This window comes from Phacochoerus africanus, chromosome 1, assembly GCF_016906955.1.
Source record: "Phacochoerus africanus isolate WHEZ1 chromosome 1, ROS_Pafr_v1, whole genome shotgun sequence".
Taxonomy (NCBI): domain Eukaryota; kingdom Metazoa; phylum Chordata; class Mammalia; order Artiodactyla; family Suidae; genus Phacochoerus; species Phacochoerus africanus.
This window is the reverse complement of record NC_062544.1, coordinates 183,631,586-183,654,330: the sequence shown is the minus strand read 5'-3', so window position 1 is coordinate 183,654,330 and position 22,745 is coordinate 183,631,586. Positions and strand designations below refer to the sequence as shown.

The 22,745-nt window shown below is 33.8% G+C and overlaps 1 pseudogene; it reads left to right on the top strand.

Annotated features, from left to right (window-relative positions):
- Positions 1-677: 677 nt before the first annotated feature.
- On the top strand, positions 678-17,737 carry LOC125110866 (heterogeneous nuclear ribonucleoprotein K-like; annotated as a pseudogene).
- Positions 17,738-22,745: the final 5,008 nt, after the last annotated feature.

Below are 22,745 nucleotides of genomic sequence, written 5' to 3'. Positions count from 1 at the left end.
CTGAAATCTCTGCTATCATGGAGCTTATGTTCTCATATATAGAAACACCTATAATAAGTCCTAAAATGACATGAGGTTAAGTGGTATTATGGGCTATGGAGATGTTAGTACCTAAAGGAACTCTTGCTTGACATAGACTGAGGTCCTTATTTTATGCTATCAAATAACACTGTATTTGTGAGATATATCCAGATGGAAGAATATGAGGACACTGGGATCACCTCCCCTCTAAAACACATGAAAAACCACAATTACATATGGAGTGACTCTTACTGAAATTGTCTAGGTCACTGGCAGAATAGCTCTTCTACAACGAAGGCTATAAAGAAAGATCTACACTAAGCCTGATAGGAAAGGAGAAGTAGTAATCTAATTGAGACCTACACCTCTAGTGGAAGAAAGAGAAAGGAGGGGGTACCACAGGATAGGAGATCCTCTCTGTGGAGTGAGGCATGTGGTCACATATTAGGCACCCTAGCCCTTGGGTTCAACATCAGAAAGACAACTTCCCTTAGCTGGTCTGAAAACCAGTAGAGCTTACCAGAAAACTATAAGAAACTAAGACTCCTCATGAAAAGACTTGCTCATACAGTCATGAAATGTTCATGCAGAGACTTTCTAACTTCAGTCATTGCACAGAGGCAGCAGATTGAAAACAGCCTGGGAATCTGGCCAGCATGCCAGGACTTTCCAATGTGCCCCCATCTCACACCAGGCTCCTGATCCAGCACCTCTTCTTCTGGCTTTCCTCCTCACTAAAGTGGAAGCTGCTGTTGTTAATGACAGTATGCTTACCTGGAGGGAACAGAACTGGCTTGGATCTCAGCCTTGCTTTTGATCAGGCAAGAGGCAGAAATTACTAGTTTCAGTATTCATACACACATTCCAGAGGGAGTAAGAATTGCTCCATTGCAGAAACCATCATCACAGAAACACACATCCCTGCACATGCTTGAAAGGGGACAGGGCCAGATCAGGGGTAGAGCACTGATACCTCCAGCCATGACCCAGTTTCTAAGGCATACACAGTAGGGAAAAAGTGAAACTAGCACAGAGGTGTAGCCTCAAATGCTCATGTTCCAGCTGTGTTCCAAACCAAGTGGGAGATGGCCATCACACATAGGAGAAACCCAAATCCCTCAGGGCTACTACTCCAGCCCCTCCGGCCCTGACCCTACTCCTAGGGTGGTTATGGCAACTGAGAATAGGAGAAGCCCTAAAATGCACCTGCCTCTGGATCTCCTCCTCCAATTCCAACCCTGTCTCCCACTAAGGCAGTGGCTACCAGCAAGACCTGGAGGAATACACAGCTTGTGCTCATTTCAGATCTAGCTCTCCCATCAAAGCTACTGGGCACATGAAGACTGTGTATGACACTCCCACATAAGGACCCACCCTCAAGACTGGGTTAGGTAATAGTTCCACCCAATTTCATAGAGATAGAGAAAGTTAAATAAAAATGAGAAAGACACCCATGTTTCAAATGGAAGAACATACAAAAAAATCTAATGAAACAAGAATCATTTACCTGATAAATAGTTCAAAACAATAGTAATAATAATGGTAACTGAAATGGGGAAGAGGGTATATGAATACGGTGAGCATTTTAACTAAGAACTAGAAAATATATATAAGAAAGAATTAATCAGACCTGAAGAATACAATAACTGAAATGGAAAATGCACTGGCATTAGCAAGTTAGGAAGAAAATATAAATGATCTGGAAGCCTGATTAATGTAAATCACTCATTCAAAAGAGCAAAAAAAAAATTTTAATATGAGAATAGTTTAAGGGACCTCTAGAAAAATTTAAAGTATACTAATATTTGCAATATAGGTATTCCAAAAGGAAAAGAAAGATAGGGTTGGAAAATATATTTGATAAAATATGACTGAAATCTTCCAGAATTTGAAGAAGGAAACATATACCCAGGTACACTAGGCACAGAGAGTCTCAAACAATATGAACCTAAATTATATCCTGAAAGATCATAATTAAAATGGCAAAAGTTAAAAATAACTATCAAATTCTAAAGGTAGCAAGAGAAACAAAGAATCATAAACAAGGGAACTCCCCATAAGGCCATCAGCTGATTTTTTTCTGCAGAGCTCTTACAGGCCAGAGGGAGTGGCATGGTTTATTTAAAATGCATAAAGGAAAAACAAAAACAAAAAACAAAAACCTGCCACCTAGGATACTCTACCCAGTTAGATTACCATTCAGAATTGAAAGAAAGAAAAAGAGCTTCTTAAGCAAAAACTAATGAAAGAGTCTGTCAATACCATATGGATCCTAAAAGAAGCATTAATGGTTGTCTCTAAGTGAAAAAAGAAAAAGCTCCAGTAAGATAAGAGATTATATGAAGGGAAAAATTCCACTCATAAATGCAAATATTCAGTAAGGACTGAATTGACCAGCTAAATAAGCAAGTAAAAAGCTAAAAGATAAAAATTGCAAAACCAATTAAAAGTACAATCAACAATTAAAGGGTAGACATGAAGATCTGAAATATGGCATCAAAAAATGTGAAAGAGAGGAGTAAAAATGTAGAACTTTTAATATGCATTTGAGCTTAAATGATTATCAGTTTAAATCAAATAGATAGTTATACATCAACGTATATGAACTCCATGTAACCACAAATCAAAATCCTATAAAATATATACAAAACTAGTGAGAAAGGAGCACAAATATAACACTGAAGCAAATTATCAAACTATATGGAAAGAAACTAAAATAAAAAGAAAAGAACAGAGAATAAATACAAAAACAAAGAGGAAACAAACAATGAAATGGCATAAGTATAGATAGATAAACAAGATAGATAAGTGCATATCAATCAATAATCACTTTAAATGTCAATGGACTAAATGTTCCAATCAAAACTTTAGGTTTACTGATTAGATTAAAAACAATACCCATTTATATATGGCCCACAACAGACTCATTTCAGAGCTAAAGACACACACAGCTGGAAAATGATGGGAAGAAAAAAGATGTTCCAGGCAAACAGAAAGGGAAAAGTAAAGCTGGAGTAGTGATATACATATAAGACAAAACAGATTTCCAAAATGAAGTCAATAATAAAAGACAAAGAAAGGCATTATATGATAATGAAGCAATCAATACAAGAAGATAAGAAAACATTTGTAAGCATGCATGTATCTAACACAGAAGTATTTAAACATATAAAGCAAATATTAATAGACATAAAGGGACAATTGACAATAATACAGTAATAGTAGGGGATTTTAACACACTTTTTACATCAATAGATCATCCAGACAGAAAATCAATAAATCTGTGGCTCTAAATGACACATTCAACTACTTGGATTTAATAGATTTTTTTAGGACATTTAATTTAACAATAGCAGAATATACTTTCTTTTCAAGTGCACATGGAACATTTTCCAGGATAGATAACACACTAGGGCATAACACAAGTCTCAATAAAATTAAAAGGATGGAAATTAAATCAAGCATTTTTCTTACTACAACAGTATGAAACTAGAAATAACAGGAAGAAAAATGGGAAAAATGCAAGCATGTGCAGAACAAACAATATACTACTAAAAAAAGCAAAAACAAAAACACCTCACAATGGATCAACAAAGAAATCAAAGAGAAAATCGCAAACTACCTTGAGACAAATAAAAATAAAAACACAACCGTATGCGACACAGAAAAATAGATCTAAGATGGAAATTTACAGTAATACAGATATACTTTAAAAAACAAAGACTCTCAAATAAATAATTTAACCTACCCTCTAAAGAAATAGAGCATGGTACTGGCATAAGAACAGACACATAGATCAATGGTACAAAAGAGAGAGCCTAGAAATAAACCCATAAACTTATAGTCAATTAATTGACAATAAAGGAGGCAAGGATATATTGTATAAAAAAAAGACAGTCTCTTCAATAACTAGTGCTGGTAAAACTGGACAGCTACAGGCAAAAGAATGATATTACAACATTATCTCATACCATATACAAAAATAAACTTCAAAAAGTGGAATTCCCCTCATGGAGCAGTGGAAACAAATCCACCTAAGAACCATGAGGTTGTGGGTTTGATCCCTGGCCTCACTCAGTGGCATAAGGATCCAGCATTGCTGTGATCTGTGGTGTGGTTTGGGTTTGCAGACGCAGCTTGGATTTGGTGTTGCTGTGGCTGTGTCATAGGCTGGTAGCTCTATTAGACCCCTAGCCTGGGAACCTCCATATGCCAAGGATGTAGCCCTAAAGAGCAATAAATAAATAAATCAATAAACAAACAAACAAACAAACTTAAAATGGATTACAGACCTAAATGTAAGACTGGAAACTATAAAATTTCTAGAAGAAAACAGTATACTTCTTGATATAGTCTTAGCAATGTTTTGTGGATCTATCTCCTAGGCAAGGGAAACAAATGTAAAAATAAATAAATGGGACCTAATTAAATTTAAAAGCTTAGGAGCTCCTGTCGTGGCTCAGTGGTTAATGAATCCGACTGGGAACCATGAGGTTTCGGATTTGATCCCTGGCCTTGCTCAGTGGGTTAAGGATCCAGCATTGCCACGAGCTGTGGTGTAGGTTACAGATGCAGCTTGGATCCCACATTACTGTGGCTGTGGCATAGGCTGGTGGCTACAGCTCCGATTAGACTCATATCCTGGGAACCTCCATATGTCGCAGGTGTGGCCCTAGAGAAGGCAAAAAGACAAAAAAAAAGTGTAATACACTGAAAGAAACCATCAACAAAATGAAAAGACAACACACCAAATGGGACAAGATATTTGCAAATGATATGTCTGATAAGCAGTTAATATCCAAAATATATAAAGAGCTCATAAAACTCAATATATAAAAAAACCTGATTACAAAATGGGCAGAAAATCTGAATAGATATTTTTCCAAAGACCTACAGATGACCAACAGGTACATGAGAAGATGATCAAGATTGATAATCATCATGGAAATGCAAAAAAAAAAAAAAAAGGAAAAAAAAACACTTAATGAGCTAGCATATCATACCTGTCAAAATGGCAACTGTCAAAAAAGATAACAGATAATAAATTTTGGCATGGATGTGGAGAAAAGGCAATCCTAGTTCACTATTGGTAGGAATGTAAATTGGTGCACTCACTATGGAAAACAGTATGGAGCTTCCTCCAAAAATTAAAAATAGAACTACCATATGATCAAGCAATTCTATTCTTGGATATATATCTGAAGAAAACAAAAACACTAATTTGAAAGATACATATTTACCTAATATTCATGGCAGCATTATTCACAATAGCTACAATATGGGAGCAATCCATAGATAAATGGAAAACAAAGAAGTGGCATATATATATATGTGTAATGGAGTATTACTAAGCTATAAAAATATTGAAATTTTGCCATTTGCAAAAAAATGAATGAAGTGATTAACAGTAGGGAGAGAACTAGAAAGAAGGGAAAGATGGAGGGGATTTAGAGGAACAAATAAATAAAGCATAAAACAAATAAGGTATAAAATAAATAAGGTACAAAATAAATAAGATGAAAGGATGTAATATACAGCATAGGGAATACAACAAATATTTTATAATTACTATAAATGGAGTATAATCTATAAAAATACTGAATCACTATGTTGTACACTGATACTATATAAAATAGTAAATCAACTGTACATTAATTAAAGATAATAACTTCATATCTTTTCTCCTTAGTTCTTACCAAAGTTGAACTTCTATTTATATAATTATTTTGTGTATACCTGCCTCAACCATTTGAATTTAAATTCTCTAAGAGCAGAAATAAAAACGCCATTTAAAAACACCAGAAAAATGTTCAGTGCCTAGAATTGTCACTCACTGTATAAAACCAAAGAAACATCCACTAAATAAGTAAATGAACAGATGAATAAATATATGAAGTGGTGGCTTTATTTAATCTTCAACTGTGAGATTAGAATAACTATTGAAGGATTCCATATGATAGATAAAGAACCATGGACCAACTTGTTCAAATCCTTTGCATGATGGGACCAAGAAAACTTGGCTCTTCTGAACGTAAATGCAGTTCATTGTTCCCACACCACACAGACTCACTGTGTTAAAAAATACTAGAATTTAAATCAAACTGTACTATTGTGATATATTAAATGGTTGGTCAATGGGGATCTGCTGTATAATGCAGGGAACTCTACCTAATATTCTGTGATAATCTATATGGGAAAAGGATCTGACAAAGAATGGATATGTGTATATGTATAAGTAAATCACTTTGTTGTACAGTAGAAATTATCACAACATTGTAAATCAACTATACTTCAATAAAACTTAGAACATATCCAAACTATGTGTATATAGTATAGTTAAAGCAGAATAAACATGAACTACATTAAAATGTCCAGCTCTTACAGGAGCACACTATGGTCATCCTCCCTAAAGACTCCTTTTCGCAGTATTTCTTTAAGTGAAATGTGTTGATAGTCAGACTGTTGAACACATCTTTGGAAAGATTTGCCTAGAAAATTACATGTTAGGGAGTTCCCATTGTGGCTCAGCAGGTTACAAACCCAACTAATATCCATGAGGATGCAGGTTCAATCCCTGGCCTAACTTCGTAAGTTAAGGATCTGGCATTGCTGTGAGCTGTGGTGTAGATCACAGACATGGCTTTGATCTGGTGTTTTTGGTGCTGTGGCCTAGGCCGGAAGCTGCAGCTCTTATTTGACACCTAGCTTCCATATGTGACACACACACACACACACACACACACACACACGAAAAAGAAAAAGGAAAGGCCATGTTAGTCCCCCAAAACAACAGTGAAAGACAGCATAAATGCTAAAATAACTTTAAAATTCAAGGTCATGTAAGATGTAATAATATTCTCTTCATTTTTCTCTTGGTATGTCATTGGTCTTTTTTTTCCCTCTGTGGTCTTTGGCTGTATTTAGGTTATATCTTTCCACATGTAAAGAATGAAAACAGCTGAATATGATTTATTTCTCTTGATTGAAAACATGACAATTTCAATAATATTGAAATTGGATATTAAATTCATTAGTTAATCCAGTGTTTACCAGATATACCCCTTATCTAAAAAGCATAGTAAGCATATAGCCAATATTCACAGCAATATGTTAGACAAATTCATTTTGAATTACATGAAGAATCTGGGTATTAGGACAATATTTTTGATAAGTATGATCACTAACATATTTACAGAATATAGTGATAGAAATGCAGATATTTCCTTTGAAAAATTTGCAAAGCAGAAACTAATTTTTATTTTCAATCCACCAGAGTGTAAAATATAGGAGAGCAATAATATTTTCTGTTTAATTTAATCTTCCACTATTGAGAACAATGCCAAGCATGTAGTAGGAGGTGCTACATTTTTTTTTGTTAATATGAAAGAATATTAGATGACTTCCTATAGCTTAGTAACACCAGGAATAATTTGTATAACCATTGTTTTTAGCTAAAACAAACAAATGAATGATGGAATACATATATTCAGAATTCATGATCTTAAAAGAATTAAGTGGAATTTTGTAAAACCAGACTATAATTCATCAAAATTGGATGAAACAGTGTTGGCAAGCTTAAATACAAGTATTTAAATTCACCTGCTATCTAATGAGGTTTGCTGCAAACAAAGCAGCAGGTTACAAGATGTTTATTAACAAGGAACTAATAAAAAAAGAACAAATTTTATTTTTTTAATTAGATTGTGGTAAAGTTATAAAATGAGAGTAATTTAGAATATGTCATGTTCTTTGTCATGGTTAACATATTTTCTTTGTTGTGTTTGCTGAAAATTCAATTGAAAAAGCTAAAATCTCTAGTTGTCACTACTTTACAACTGAGCTTGTTTTTACCCATCTGAAAAGTAAGTTTTTGACCATTTAAACTTTGTGTCTTGAAAGACATCATTTATAAAATTGTGAAAAATCATTAAATGGTTAGTGTAGGAAAGAAAGAATTCTCATTAAAAGTACCTAGTGGTGAAATTACTGTGAGTCTTGAAGTTCAGGGCCCTTCACTTGCTAGAGCTCCATTCAAGGTAAACGGATTCTTTAATATTTTATAAGTTCCAGGCTCTACAATTTTTTAACTTGTCCTTCATTGCTCATGTTGTTGATCACTTCAGACTTAAAACTGAATTTACCTACATTTCCTGAGGCTAATGCTTTTAAATCATTTTTCCACATAGAGGCAAATTCTTTGTTTTACACATGGTGACTACCCCGGGGTCACTAATATTGTTCAAGATTTTTGTTTACAATCACTATCTTCTGGTTACATAGGCTTACAATAATTTTGAATTAAATATAAGTGCTTCACAATTTCTTAGGCTAAACACAAAGTAAATTTCATTTTGTATGATTTTTAAATTTAAAAAATTTCCTATGATGACCTATTTATAATCTCTTTTCTCTTTTTATTTCTCTGGTGTATATACATATCCACATATATATCCATATATATAACACACATATAGAGATAATTATGTTTTGATTATTTTTATTCAGTGATATTACATTCATTTTTCGTAGGTAAATATAATTGATTTTAGTGTTGATGGTGTTGTTAAAATTTCCAAACTCAGTTGTTGATAATATGAAATTTTTGTCTAAATTACTTATTTTCCCAATTTTGAAAAATAATTTCTATTGGAAGGGCACATTACATACACTTCAACTGCCCCATCATTTGGCACTTATGAGTCAATGTATTTGTAAGTACTACTTTCTTCAAGGGAAATGGTAACTCTTTTAACTTGTAGGTTTAACATTTTTTGTACCAAAAATATTATAATCTCTATAAGGTAAAAATATGTCCAAGATTACTTTCTATCACATTACAATTGACAGGAGGATTCCACTATTCATAATTCATAAGTCAGGTATGCTAGTATAATAATATAAAAAAGAAAGATAAAAAGGATACTCAACAGTTCATTTTCCTAGGATTTATGGAACTCCTATTTATTCAATGACTTTACATGACCGATCATCATATAATACACACAAAATCATATATATGTGTGTATGTATCCATATCTATCTATCTATCTACATAAAGTTTTCTTCCAGTATATTTATTGTAGATCTTGCTTGTTTTTGGAAGTGGACACTATAGTTTGGAGACTCCTGCCATTTTGCATTTGCCCCTCAGGATTTAAATAAGATTCATATACTTTTCAAATTTGAAAATATCTGCCCAAGAATTATTGTACAGGGTGGAAGTTTCGATTTTTCACAGGAAATTTTTGTCTACCTAGAATTCTTGACAGAAGTGAGCTTTCTTTTTCCCTGTGTTATTACTGAAGATTTTTTTTCCCTCAAAATCACTGTTTGCTGAGAGAGAACCCTTCAGAATACCTCCTTGAGAGACCCTCATTTCCATTTCTCTTCTTCACATGAGACATGGTCAGGTTTCTTGAGCTTGGATGAGTGTGACAATCCCAGCATCTCTTTGTAAGGGTCCATTTTGATTGATTTTGCTTTCAGATAACTGATGCAATTTAAAATGAGTCAATAGAACATAAATGCAAACTTAAAACCACTTTTATTTGACAAAAAAGTCACCAAATCCATATACATGAGATTTTGTATGTGCATATGTATGCATATGTGTGTGTACGTATGTATACATATGTACACACACATAAGCATACATATATATAATATTATTACCTTTAATTTTGTATTATACTTTACCAAGGGATAGCAGCTGAATTTATTAAATATGTTCTGGTCTTTTAAATCAAGAAAACTCTTTTAAAATGAAAGAGACATTAGTATGTACGTTTAATACACAGTTTTTCAATGTAGTATTTTAAAACATGATCAAAGTTCTCAGGGTTTTAAAAATAAAGGATTGACTTTAGGTTGTTTTGGATCAAAGATTTGATTTGCATTTAACTGTAAGCTATTTTTCCATCCTTTATACAAACATAGATTAGACTTTCAAATGAAAACAGAGAAAAAAAGGAACAAAATGCCTAACATCTCTCTAAGTTAAGGAAAAATACTACAAAGAAATATCCATTACTATTAGTATTACAAATAAAAACATCCCTAATGAGATATATTACTGTGGTTGATTGACCCTAACAGTATGAAAAGCAGCAGTATTTATAGAATGAAAATAAAGTTTAACAATGTGTTTAACTCCAGAAATGCTATCTTCATGTCATAAAATTTACCTTTAAAAGTTACTTTTTACTTTCTCATGAAAACAATGAATTAGTATCTATCCTTAATGTAGCAATTTTTGGGATTATTTTATAAATTAAAATTCTTGGTTTCCTTGCCTTCCCGTGAAAAGGCTAACTGAAGGCCAAAAACAGCAGAGAATCAGAGAATATTTGGAAAAGAATTCTGAGTAGAGGAGTAATTTGTAAATTTTCCTTGACAGGGTAAGAATGATTAGATCTAGCCTGTCATTCCTTCCTTATTTTTTTTCCTGTCTGCCCTGTTGATCAGAGCTCAGGCTGCCTTTGTACTGTTAGTTCCACTATTAGGTTGTACTTCATTCCCAGTTGTGTACTATCTGTTCACTACAATTTGTCCTGTGTCACATTCCTTCAGACCTTATCAAATAGCATTCTGCTTCATTTGGTAAAATGGACCAAATTACAGAGTTATGTTTAACAAACATGGTTTCAAATTTTCTTAAATGATAAAATTCAATTTTTTTAAACTGGAAGATATAAATTAGTCAGATTTATAAGAAAGTAGTAGTAGAATGAAGATATTTAGAGAAGATGTCAAATTCTGGATATTACATTAGTTTTATAGAAAACATTTTGTTTTTAATTTTTCAATCCACAATTCTAATTTTTTATAACAGAATTACTTATCTACCCATAACAGAAAACCTCAACTCAGCTCTCTTGTATAATGATGAGTAATTTTTCATATTAAACATGATTAATATTGAAGGTTTGGCTAGTACTTTGACACACACACCCATTTCTAGACTAATCTGTGGCAAGGAGAATGATACTGTCCATTCATGATTCACTTTTTACAGCTGAATTTGGGATCCACCTCATCTGAAGTCTATGACAGTTATCTGAACAAAATTGAGATTAGTTTACTTTAAAGGTTGAGGAGAATAGAGCCATTGTTGCCAGGACAAGTATAATCTTTTTCTCTTTGTACTAGAGGGAGCTCTGATATTATTTATGCTTCCTCATTTTAATTATAAAATACAAGCAAGTAAGCCAACAAAATGATTATTTTTATAATTTTTCTAGCTGTTTTTCACCTTTAGCTAGTCCTTTGCACATTTAGATAGTAGCAATTTATGAAACAAAATATTACTTCCCATCTGATCAAGCATTTCAAAAAATGTGTAAATTCAATCAACTGTTGTTAAAATAATGTGGTTTTAGAGAGATATTTCCTTTGAATGTGGTCTATGTTTATTATAGACTGAACCAAATGTTCTTTCATACATGCTAAATAGAGACCTCAGTCTGGATAAAAGTGTAACAAAATCACCATGCCCTATATATAAATGGGTATTCCTTTCCCTTTTATCTCTCTCTCATCTTAATTATCAAGCAAAGTTTTAGTGAATACATTGTTAATAAAATATACATTTAAATTTTGATATTTTAATTAATAAGGGCTCTATAGTATCAAAATTGCTACCCTTAAAAATTTATTTTAATTCACTATAATTAGATACACATGTTATATGCAAGTTTCCTTGCTAGGTAAGTGCCATGGGAAATACAGATTAAATGAGTTATGACTGGCATTTTTCACTGTATACTTATTATTGGATATACTGTATTTAAGAGTAGACATATAGACATTCTAATAAATTTATTTTTCTCTTTCTGACATATTCTCTAATAAAAATTGAGATATGTGTAAAGGAAAAAAATCAGCAATTTTAACTAAGAATTTAAGAACTTCTAGTGGAACATATATACATTGATTTACAACTTTAAAGTTAAGACAATGATAGAGAAACATAGTGAGAATTTTCATACATTTTTAAATATGTGTAAGAAAATTGATTTTGCCTTGTTCTTAGCAACCATATATGTAACATAGGCCAAGAAGACCTCACTCCCTGAAAATGTATTTCCCTTGTTTAATTTTCTCACTATAATATGACAAAATTTATTCTGAAATAGAAGAAAATAAAGTTAGTGCATTTAAATAATTTTTCGTTAATTCAGTTAGTATACCTTCTCAGTTTGATATATTTCCTACACTTTTATAACATTGGTAGATAGAAAGAGATGGGGGATTGAGAATCTCAGTAGTCTAGGCATGGGCTTAGGTGAAAAATAAAGATGGAGATTAGAAGATTCTCTAATATTATATAGGTGAACGTGGTATGGCATGCTGATGTATTAGAATTCAAGTGAAACAGTAATTAGGCCCAGAGTCCTAGATTCAGGACTAGTGGTGCCATTTAATTGAGTGGTGCCATTTAACTGAGTCTTGGAAGGCTTGAAACTAGGAACAACATGAAGATATAGATATAAATATATATACACACATATATATATAACTGAACATGATGAATAGAGAGTGCAATAAGATATCATAAAGAAGAGTTTGAAATATAAATGCAAATTCAATAACTTTCTTTTCCTATGTGATATGTAATACTACACAACTGAATTGAACCATTTAGAGGAAAAATGTCAAAAGATAAAGTTAGGAAGTCAAGAAACAAGTTCTATCAAGAGCCAATATATATAGATTAGATGGAGGTTTGGGAGATTAAAACCTTAGAAGTCAAGCAGAGACAGTGTTTTAATAAGTAGAGAGCAGTCAACTCTGTAAATGTTGCTTTTCAAGTGAATAAAATCAGGACATATAAAGTAATTTGTTTTTGATAGAACTGAAAAAAAAGAAGAAAGAGGGAGAGAATTCACTAAGAAATAAAAGTTCTAAACAGAATAAAGACAAAAATGATTAAAAGTTATTTATGTGTGTATACAAGATGATATATTTGAAAAATTAGATTAAACACATATATTTTTGGAAAAATACAAAATATCCACAGGTGGTACAAGAGAGTATAGAAAACTTAAGCAGACCAATACCTACTCATTAAAATGAAAAGTCAAGTCAAAGAACTCCATCTCCAATAAACTCTAGCTAGATTATGTTAGCTTAGAAAATTGAGGTAATTGTTGAAATTGAAAGCACTATCTCTAATGAAATGAAGGTGAAGCCAGGATAAATTGGGGTAGTGAGTAAATAGGTTGTATGGATGTTCAGAGAGAATGTGTTGACATTTGACAACTTTTTCTCTGTGGAGACCGGGAAATTAATGGAATGAATAGACATTTATATGGCCACAAGGAGGCTGCTGTGATTACTATCATTTGAGGAACCTAGAGCATTTTATTATTCACGTTGTTGGAAAGAGAAGTAGTGATGATTTAGAAGACATGGTACCTGGAGAAATAATGTGTTTGGAAGTTAATGAAAATGCAATCCAGAGAATGCATAAAGGTATTTCCATTTAAAAATAAGAATGAGATATACTTAACTATAAAAAGGACAGCTTTCAGTACAGCTTGAAGATTTGGTGGTAGAAGCATAAGGATTCAATTTTCTTGTGCTTTATATTTATCAATTAAATATTAGATCATGCTACTAGCTTGGATGAGAGGAAAAGAGCTAAGGAAAGATATTTGTGTAAGGAAAAGGTAAGCTATGGCAATTTTAGAGTAGGAGAGCAGACCTACTACAGGAACATAGTAAACTTGCCAGGCAACATTCAGAATCCATTTTAACCCTAAGATAAGGAAATCATGTAAATTTTGTGAGATTGAGTGCAATAGAATAATTTATCTTTTAAAATTGAGTGGAATAAATATTGTGACAGATCATGGAATCTAATGCACATAAGAAAGAAATGTAAATAATAATGTAGCATGAAATAATGAAAAGAGGTCAGATCTTAAAAGAATTGTTAGTCCCAACAGGATGAATGATATTATTATGTTCCAGTGATGGAAATGGGATGCTTAGGTTGAATGAAAGAAAACATTATCAAGTCATGCAAGTTGATGTGAATGTCATCAAGAATTCTAGGTGAAATTATCATGTAGAAACAACATAAGACAGTAAAATACTTGATAAGAAGGGATGAGGATGTTGGTAGATGACAAGAAATATGAATTAGAAAGAATACAAAAATCCAGATGATGTAAAACACAAGGGAACAGGATAGATTTGTAAGAGATTGGGAAATTGCACAGGTTACCCAGAAATTACAGCATATTTTGGAGTCTAACTTCACTCCTTCCCTGTAGCATATTTTTTCTTTTCTCAAATCTTATTTCCATAACTTAAGTAGTTTTATTACATTGCTATTTGGTTCAAGTTGCATTCAGAATGATTAATTAATTGGGCTGTTATTCATTTTGTCAATATTCCAAAGTCATAGGGATGAATATCAAATCTTAAAAAACAGCGTTTAAAGAATGTCTTCCTATCTCCAAAACAGGTGTTTTACTGGATTAAGAAGCAAACGAAAACTTCAAAATCCGATCTCCAAGGCTTTTAGCGGAAGAGATGTGAATACAAAGGCCACAAAGAGGTCATGACACAATATCAATAGACTGTAGGCTGACAGTAGGAATTGGAAGGTGGAATTAAATATTTATGAAATGTTGAATAATTAACCAATGTTTATGATAAAATTTATTAAGCACCACAGTTGGAATATTCAGCGGTAGGTATTTTACCTCAAAAAAGAGTAGGGTTATTAGAGAGAGGTTAAGGCTGAACATAAGGAAGGATGGACTAACCTGAGAGGTCAGGAAGGACATGACCTGAACTTCTGATGCCAGAAGTCAATGGTTGTTGCATATAATTGACAGGATCAGTGTTCTACCTCATAGCTGAGCTTTGTAAATTACTAAATTCCATTTGTTCTCTCAGGGAAAAGAAACCATAAGGGCTAAAAGGAGCAGTGATTCCCTTGAAGGTCTAAAAAATTAATTTAGATACAAATAAATAGCTTTTAAATTATTTCATTTGAGAGAGACATTGGCTAATTACTGCAAACCTGACACTCCAATTATAAGCTTCACTGGCATCTAATTGATTTTATTTATGATTTATAATTTACATTGCCTTATGCATGGATTTTTCTGATGTGAAACCATTTTCTGTTTTAACTTGTAGTCCATCATTTTCTCTCAAATAATATTGAGACTTTGAAAAGGAAATAGAAAAATTCTGGGAAAATTTTTTTGACCTTTCTTTTCTTCTTACAACTTAAATTTTACTTCTTTGTGCAATGTGGAAAGGCTACAGTAGTATATTACTTAATAAATTTCTAAAATCATTTGAGATTAGCATAGGAATACACTTCAAGTTAATTAGGTAGGATTTCAATATTTTCAATTCCCTCTACCCTAAACATTATGAATCTAAATGTTAACTTGAAAGTCTGGGTTTTTATGATTTTAACATTTTGGTTTTCTTTCATGTAATTTTATTGTAAAATGATTGAGTCAGTTGACATTTTAATTTATGCCGGCAAGGACTGTGGAATTGAGGAGTGTGAAAGAAACATTCTCAAACAATTTTAATAATGTGTCTGGGGGCTGGTGGTGGTGGTGGCAGTGATAATATTGTCCTTTAAAGCTAAGCTCCATTTTGCAGTGATGATCTATCCTAAAGAGATACTCTGTCCAAGCTGTTTGAAAAGTTCTAGGGTTCTGGTTTATAGTGGTCATGTCTGAGTATATTAGAAGAGATAATTGTGAGGGGGAAAAAAAATAAGCTGGAGTTCCTGTTGTGGCTCAGTGTTAACAAACCTGGCTGGTATCCATGAGGATGAGGCTTTATCCCTGATTTTGTTCAGTAGGTTGAGGATCCAGTGTTGGCACGAGCTGCAATGTATGTCGCAGATGCAGTTTGTATCCCACATAGCTGTGGCTATGTCAGAGGTTGGCAGCTATAGCTCTGATTCTGATACAACTCCTAGCCTGGAAACTTCCGTGTGCCTCAGGTGGGGCAAAAAAAAAAAAAAAGTAAGCTAATGACTATACAATTATAAATCTCAAGTTGATTTATTTCCTTGCTGTAAAGGAGGTGGCCATTGGTAACTTCACTCAGATGAAGTACTAGGTACAGGCATTGACAATAAAGAGCATCACTTCATTTTGCAGGAATGAAGTTGAGGCCGGTGGGGCCTGTGCTTACACTGTCTAGCTGTGACCAGCTGAGATAGCATGATGGCAAATAGATGGTAGTTTTGCCTAGCTACTGCAGCACCAGAGTGTCAGTTGGTCCCACCCAGAACACTTCAGTTCTGCTCAGCATAGACATGTAACTGATTGTTGTGTCCGTTTAATACAAGAAGATGGAAACTGAACAGAGGAAGCCTTCCCCAACACTGAAACTAATGGCTAATTTGGTAAACACCCTGCTGAAGACATGGAAGAGGAACAAGCTTTTAAAAGAACACTAGAAAAAAAACACTGATGTGTTCATTGAATTATGCATCCTGCTTCAGAGCAAGAATGTTGGATCAGTGATTGGGAAAGGAGGCAATAATATTATGGCTCTTGGTACAGACCACAATGCCAGTGTTTCAGTCCCAGACATCAGTGGCCCTGAGTGGATATTGAAACAATTGGAGAAATTCTGAAGAAAATCATCCCTACCTTAGAAGATGGCCTTCAGTTGCCACTACCCACTGCAACTAGCCAGCTCCTGATAGAATCTGATGCTGTGGAATGCTTAAATTACTAACACTATAAAAGAAATAGACTTTGACTGCAAATAGAGTTTGTTGATTCATTGGTGTCTGGCGGGAGGAATTATTGGGGTCAAAGGTGCTGAAATCAAAAAACTTTGACAGAACACTCAGGCAACAGTCAAGCTTTCCAGGAATGTTGTCCTCAGTCTACTGACAGAGTCATTCTCATTGGAGGAAAACCTGACAGGGTTGTAGAGTATATAAAGATCATCCTTAATTTCATACTAGAGTCGCCCATCAAAGGAGTCAAGCTTATGATCTTAATTTTTATGATGAAACCTATGATTATGGTGGCTTTACAATGACATTTGATGATTGCCATGACTGTCCCATGGAATTTCCCATGTGGGGGAAGAAGTGGTTTTGACAGAATGCCTCCTGGTTGAGGAGGGCATCCCATGCCTCCATCGAGAAGAGATTATGATGATATGAGCCCTTGTTGAGGACCTCCTTCACCTCCTGGATGAGGTGGCCAGGGTGGTAGCAGAACTTAGAATCTTCCTCTTCCAACACCACCACCACCTAGAGCAGGAGATCTAATAGCCTGTGAAGAAGAGGAACACCTGGAGAATGCTATGATGGCATGGTTGGTTTCAGTGCTGATGAAACCTGGGACTCCACAATAGATACATCGAGCCCATCAGAGTGGCAGATGGCTTATGAACCACAGGGTGGCTCTGGATATGATTGTTCCTATGCAGGGGGTTGTGGCTCATATGGTGATCTTGGTGGACCTATTGTTACTACTCAAGTAACTATTCTCAAAGATTTTGCTGGATCTATTATTGGCAAATGCAGTCAGTGGATTAAACAAATCCATCATAAATGAGGAGCTTCAATCAAAACTGATGAGTCTTTAGAAATGTCTGAAGATCAGAACACTACCATTGCAGGAACACAGGACCAGATATAGAATGAACGGTATTTCACTTCATACAGAATAGCGTGAAGTAGTATTCTAGAAAGTTTTTCTAAGATAGTGAAGAAATGAAAGAGTCCTGTGTCTTTTTTTTTTTTTTCTTAAATCTTCTGTTTAAAAAGCCAACATTCCTCTGCTTAATAGGTGTTCTGCATTTGAGGTATAGCGAAATCTTTTCTGTTCTTACAAACAGGGTTGAGGGGTGGGAGAGGGCATGCAAAAACTAACACTGACATTTTGAAACAGCAGCAGAGTGAGTGAATTTTAATTTTGTTCATTGTTGGTGGTTAAAAAAAAAAAAAACTCCCCCCATGTAATTATTGTGAACACTTTGCTTTGTGGTCACTCTAACTACTGGGGAGGAGGGGAGCAGGGAAAAAAGTAAAAATAGCCCATATGATGTCCCTGGCATCTATTCAGAGTAATGTGCAGAATGTAATGCTCTTTTATAAGAAACATTTTATGATTTTTAAAATAAATTTAGTGAACCTATTTTTGGTGGTCATTTTTTAATGGTCATTTTTCAAATGGCTGAATTCCACCACCCCCCAATTAAATACTAAGTTTAATTTTCAGTCCTCTGTTGGATATAAATAAATACATCTATTTTTGAACATACACAAAATATCTTGACACATTTAGTTCTGGTGATCTCTTGATGGTTTGAAAGTCCACTGCTTGGGAGAAAATTCCACCAAACATTCATGCTTATAATAATCTGGGGATTTTTTGTTTGTTTGTTTTTGCAAATGCTTGCCCCTACTTTTCAACAATTTTGTTAGTAATTTTATATATATATATATATATATATATATATTTGTTTATTTATTTATTTTTGCTTTTTAGGGCCTCACCTGCAGCATATGGAGGTTCCCAGGCTAGGGGTCCAATCAGAGCTATAGCCACCAGCCTACACCAGAGCCACAGCAACACCAGATCTGAGCTGCATCTGCAACTAACACCACAGCTCATGGCAACGCCAGATCCTTAACCCACTAAGCAAGGCCAGGGACCGAACCCGCAACCTCATGGTTCCTAGTTGGATTCATTTCCACTGTGCTATGACAGGAACTCCTGTTAGTAATTATAAAGAAGAACCAAAGTAGAGAGCAATACAGCAGATGGAGTAGTGGAATAAGTATATACCAGAGCCTAATGGCAGCAAGTTTTATTAATCAGAATAATATTTGGGTTATGGAAGATACTGATGCTAAATAAATTGATTATTTTTATTAGATTTTTTTCATCTATAGACTTAAACTGTCAGCTTGGTAGGGTTTATTAGTTAAACTTTGTATATATATTCTTATTTTTCCACTGTATGTGAATTGTGAAAGAAAAAGGTGTACCAGTCTCTGCTTTATGTTGGATTATGTAGGACATGTTTGTGAAAAATTCAAAAAAGTTCCTGTGGATGTTTTGTGTAATATCTTGGCATTTGCACTGATAGTTAAAATTTCACTTCCAAATAAATTGACTCCCATAATGTCAAAAAAAAAAATAGTTGAGACCAGTATTCTTTGTGATGCATTTGGCCTCATTGTTTTACCTTATTTAACATGTCTTGTCTGGGCAAACTTTCCTTCCAGTGTCTTAATTACATTCTTTGGGGGAACTACTGTCCATATTTGGAAATGTTTCTAAAGGGATTTCCTCCACATTCAAACTTCTATTGAAATTGACTCTCTTCAGACTAAAACTTTCCAACACTGTATCTAAAAATGTCTCCAAAGAAGAAAGAGTATATTTTTGTACTCCTTAAAATGCAATGCAAAGGCCTGTATTTGGTATATACCTTCTCAAATGTGTGTTTTAGGCCATAATTCTGATACCATCACATAGTCATTTACCAACTATGATCTGCTCATGCCATTGTCTTCCAATTCTCCCATCATCATTGAAAACAGTTTTGGCAATATCAAAAAGTCATTCCCATATTTCCCTTCATCGTATTTCAAGCTGCTATTTTTTGTCTATGAATTTGCCATCAGTATAAATGAGTATTTTAATACAGTCCTTAACATTTTGTATTCCACTGGCATCTATTCTTCAATACTCTCATCTCTCTTTAAATAATTTCAAAATTCCACATAGTGCTGAAATGTCATTTTCTAACAGAATTTTAACCCAGAGCCAGGTTTTTAAATGATAAACTCTGAGCTACTCTGTGTCACTGAGTTAGGTTCAGAGTATAATATAGTGCCTCTGTTTGCTACAGCTGGTCTTTCCTCCATTAGTGTTTTCTAATGTCTTTCATTCTGACTTGAGCACCGCCTGGTTCTCTTTTTCAAAGTTTCGCCCTTTAATGAAAGGGTTAAAATGATCAACCTATTCAAATGATGTCATTTTATTGCATCTTTTGATTAGAATAAAATATTTTCACTGATTTATTCATGTAGATTTTTAAAATCTCTTTTGTAGACTTTATATTTCCCTGCATTAACAATAATTAACTGTCTATCTTTCTCCTTTCAGTTATATTTTTAGAAAATATAATGGAGTTAGAATCACTTAATTTTTATATCCCATCTGAAAATGTCCAACATTTTACCTAATTTATATTAAGAATCCATAAGTTTGTTGAAATAATAGAAATTCTGATTTGGGAAGAATATCCACAATGAGAAAGGTTAAAAAAAAAATCCTGGCTATGAATCATTGGAAGAATATTTATAGGGTTGGAATAGAGTGAAATGAGTAAGGCACAAGTTGTAGGTACAAATTTAAGGGGCATAAAATACCCACGGCCATTTTAAATTATAATTTATAACCACATGAGGCAAAAATCCACAATTAAAAATATGAAATTTGTAATAAACCTAGGGTTATTGATTTTTCTTTTTGCTTTAGTCTCCAACATGACTTAGTATGGCACTGGATGGGAATGAGGAGACCATGGGAGAAAGTATTCAGGAGTAATTATCAAACAGAATAGGCACAATGACTGATAAGAAATAACAGAAATATAAGAGCTATGAGCAGGAAATAACAGATATTATCCAAGTCCCTCACACCCCCAGTTTTTGTAATTTGAGCATCTCTCATTGTAAACAGAGAGAGAACAAACATAAATTTTTGTTGTTTTACAAATAAACAGCAAAAGAGTTACTCTAATAGACCTAGAACAAAATTCGTTTTATAGTTTCACAGATTTTGGAAATTTGTGGAGGAATCCTGGAGTCAATAATATTAATTTGCAAAATCTCTTTTCATTTTGTCCCTTCAGATTTGATGTACTTGGTTCATATAAACATTATGTCTCATTGCTCAATGCTTTTCTTTCTTTAGTAGGTTTTGATTAACTATGTTTCTAGGAATCCATGAACACACTTAAAAAAAAGTTTATGTATTTGGATTGGATGCTTTCTTCTATATTAAAATACTAAAGTTATTAGGACAGTTTATTAATTGCATATAATAAGGTACTCTTTCTTCTCCTTGAACTCATGTATTCTCACTCTACTCTCTCATTTTTGGAAAACCAGATAGATGTTAAAGCAGTCTGAAATCCATAAAGTACTCAGTAATGTGTGTGGGAAAAAACAAAACAAAAACAGAAAATACTCTAATTTTTCAACACTTCAATTCTAGTGAATAGGAAGTTAGCACTGCTTTCTTGCAGTAGGGTAGAATTTCCCAAACAATCATAGAACTATGATGCCTCACTTGAATTATTACATTCTATTAGGGTTTATTGTGTTGTACTAGAGGAAATAATAATTTTAGAGCCAGAAGATATGAAGTAGAATTGGTTCTCTTTATATGTGTTTGTGTGTAAGTAATTTAATATCACGAAGGTTCAGTCTGTCTTCCTCTTTCTCTTTCCTTCCTTCCTTCCTTCCTTCTTTCTTTTTCTTTCCTTCTTTCCTTCCTTCCTCCCTCCCTCCCTCCCTCCCTCCCTTCCTTCCTTCCTTCCTTCCCTCCCTCCCTCCTTTTTCTTTATTTTTCTCCCCTTCTTTCCTTCCTCCTTTCTTTCTTTTGCCTTCTAGGGCTGCACCCACAGAACATGGAAGTTCCCAGGCTAGGGATTCAATTGGAGCTACAGTTGTCAGCCACAGTCACAACCTCAACAATGCAGTATCCGAGCCGTGTCTGTGACCTACGCCACAGATCACAGCAATGCTCGTACACCACAGGTCACAGCAACACCAGATCCCTAACCCACTGAGTGAGGCCAGGGATAGAACCTGCATCCTCATGGATACTTTATTCACATAGTCAGGTTCATTAACCACTGAGCCATGAAGGGAACTCCTAAGGTTCAGTCTTCTTAGCGGTCAAATGAGGGATTTGGAAAATGCTGTATCTAATTTTCTAAGAGATCCACAGCATTTTATAACATTGGGAAGTATTACCTTTCTCTAAAACTCCAAATATATAGTCACTTGTACATTAAAAATAAATAAACTGATAAATAACCTTATGTAATCTTTAGTTTCTTTAGTTTTGTGTAGTTAGAGCTATATTGTGGCACGTAGCAACATGTAAACTAATTCAATAAATCATTTTCTTGCACAAGGTTTAACTTTGTTTTCCTCATAAGGCAGAGAAACCCAGTTTCAGGGCTTTTTTTTTTTTTGGAATTGAAATATAACTGACATATAATATTGTTCAAGTTCAAGGTGTACAACTTGTTGATTTCATATATTTAGATATTGCAAAATGTTTACCACCTAGCATTAGCTAATACTTCTATCACATCACATGATTATCATTTGTGTGTGTGTGTGTGTGTGTGTGTGTGTGTGTGTGGGAAAAATTAAGATCTAGTCTTTTAGCAAATTTGAAGTTTATAACACTGTGTTATTGACTACAATAACTATATTATGCATTAGATCTACAGGATGAACTAATCAATTAGCTCCAGGTTTGTACTTTTAAAGATCTTACCATCTCCCATCCTAGCCACTGGTAACCACCATTCTACTCTATTTTTATGAGTTAAACTTTTTTAGATTCCACATATAAATTATATCATTAAATGTTCATCTTTCTGTCTGACATATCATTTGCCTAATGCCATGTCCACCCAAATTATCTGGAAGGCAGGATTTTCCTCTTTAT